Consider the following 2,777-nt stretch of genomic DNA (forward strand, 5'->3'; position numbering starts at 1 on the left):
AAAATCCTACTACAACTGTCAACCTTTATTGATTGTTTCTTTCTAAATAGGTTTAGGTGTTTACCAGGAAAGCTGAATGTTAAAACTGAAAGCTGTTGTTGTTCGAAATATTATTTGGAGGATTTGCATACCTGTGTACACTGGGTATTTCCTCCAACTGATAAGATTTATGTCATCTTAAATATAGAAACTGAAATGTTTCGTAGGGGTATTATTTTGTAAATGTAAAAATTTGGTATTTTATGTTGACTTTTTTACTTTCTATTTTATTCTATTGATTTACAGCTTGTGAATGAGTTCAGCTTTAATTCTGTTAAGCACCCTTTTAAAATTTGTTCAAATAGTGCTGATATTCCCTCATTATTTTAATTAAATGAGCAAATGTCCAAAGGTTAATATATCTTCCACTGACATCAGCTCAATGGCTATTGTTACGGCATCAGTGTTGATTTTAATTAATGCCCCTGACTCTCTAATGCTTCTGCAAACTCAGTAAATCCTTAACCATCTCCCAGATGGCTCCAAGAAATTTGCGTCTCTCAGAACAGCTCACACTCAAGGCAGAGAGCTATTGACAGCTTTTGTTTAAAGGGGCTCCCATTGAAGTGACAGAACATCTGCCAACTCAGCATGGCCACTTGTTTGAAAACATCTGATTTTGTCTGGGAGTGCTTTCTATCCCTAGCCTTTTTTTCTATTTGCATAAATAGTTTTCGTTAGAAGGGGTTGAGAGGAGTAAAATTAGTAATATTGCCATTTCCCTTCCCATAAATCTCTTGTAGCAGGGTATTACATCCTTCAGGCCAAACGAGAACTCAACTTAACACTTTAGCCAATGTAAATAGAGGAAGATAAAAGCTCTGTAGACTTCAAAGCGGTTACTCTCTTGCAAACCATCAAAACCGTGAAGAGAAAACAATCTGTCATTTACGTTGGATATAAAACTACGAGGAGCATTAATCCTCTTGATGTCAATGTGCCACAAGCAGTTCACAAGGGCTAAGTGGGAAATCCCGTTTTTGAAGAAAAACCAAAAATAAGGAAGGGATTCCATTCATTTTGTTAATAGCTACAATATTGCTATTAATACTTATGATTGACAGCATTTATATACAGTACAGATTTTCTAGTCTATCTGTCCACTTATACAGAGTTTTGATGTGACTATCGATTTCTTGTATGGGTTATAAAAGAAGTGGATTTTTTTAAATGATTGGTTTTAGATTGATCCATTGCAGTATAGACCAAAAGCAGCCAATTAAAAGTAAAATTGCTTTAATAATAAAATAAAGGGGACTTACAATTTTGTATCAAAGGGAACAGAATACAGGGCTAGCATGGAGAAAACAGGGAGGGAAAGGGTGCAAAGGAGTAAGGGACAGTTTACAGTGAGTTAATATACTGTAGGCTACTGAGGCAGGTTTCGAGAATGCAAAATAAACCAAAAAAAAAAAAAACTCAACAGAAAAAATGTGGAGGTGCTGAGGCAAAAAAGAATAATGGTTAACATAGAGGAACAAGGGAGCCATGCAGAGATGTTTCTGCAAAGGTATTTTGTTGTTTCAGCATTTTAGGAGACCAACAACACTGATTTTTAAAGCCGGTTCCCAGATTAGACAGATTTTAAAATGCTTGCTTCATATTTTGATGTTTTCTGAAATTATGACATTGGAGCTCAATCAACCTCCCTGTAATTAGCATGTCTTTGACACCCTGTGGTAGTTTTAACCTCACATTTTTTGGCAACTGTTTTCATGTGTTTCTGTGGCAGTTTTACAGTGCCACCAGCTGGCTCTGCATACGAGCTACAGCGTTTTGAATGGTGCAGCCTTGCACTTGTGTGGACATGTTTCTTTTTTAACGTCTTTTTTGAAAGACAGCATTTTTGCCCTTGTTGATAGCACTGACACACACAGAGACTTCTCATCAAAGCGAAATAAGGAGTTCCTGAGAAAAATAAAAACAATAAACCAAAATGTAGAACAGAGGACTTAACTATAACACAAAACATTAACTAGTTTGAAAAGACCAAAATTAATCACCAAAGAAAACATTAAAAATCACAAATACGTTAGATAAACATAACCTGAACACCTGGTGAAAATGAAAAAAAAACAGTAACAGCACAGGCTCATAAACCAGCCTTATTCAACAAAGAATATATTGTTTTAATTATATTTATAAAACCATATGGCCTCTCGCAAAGATTAAAAACAACAACACAGAGATATTCTAATGTCTCTCCACACAAAAGCTGTATATTTTTTTTTACCAAAGTAAGAAATAAAATAAATAATACTTTCAGGCAAGAATAGGGGTCAAGATAAATGCAGATTTTCTTTGGCCTTTAAAGTAAGGTAGCGGGTATTTTGGTAAGTAAAACAAAAACACTGCTTAAAAAAAAAATTTATTGGCTTGTAAGATTGTTAAGAACTACTAATCTAAACCAGCTTGACAGAAAAATACATTTCAGATGATTCAAGAACTTTTCAAGCTTTTCAAGTCTCAAACAAAACCCCTAAATGCCGTTAAAAAGAGCCCAGATTTCATTTTACAGCACTTTCAAGGTTATGAAAGCCAAAGTCCTGCATAAAGACAGCAGAAAACAAAATCAGACAGTTCTGTTGTCATGTAGTTATTAAAGCTGACATTAATAATAACTCTCTTGTCAAACTACCTTAAATGGACAAATAGACTTTGTTTTTCAAATGAATCTTTTCAAATGAAAATTTTGTTTTTAACCCTGTAATGCCAAATGTATCATATTTGATACATAC

This window comes from Cyprinodon variegatus, unplaced genomic scaffold (genome assembly GCF_000732505.1).
Source record: "Cyprinodon variegatus isolate N-32 unplaced genomic scaffold, C_variegatus-1.0 Scaffold23, whole genome shotgun sequence".
NCBI classification, from domain to species: Eukaryota; Metazoa; Chordata; class Actinopteri; order Cyprinodontiformes; family Cyprinodontidae; genus Cyprinodon; species Cyprinodon variegatus.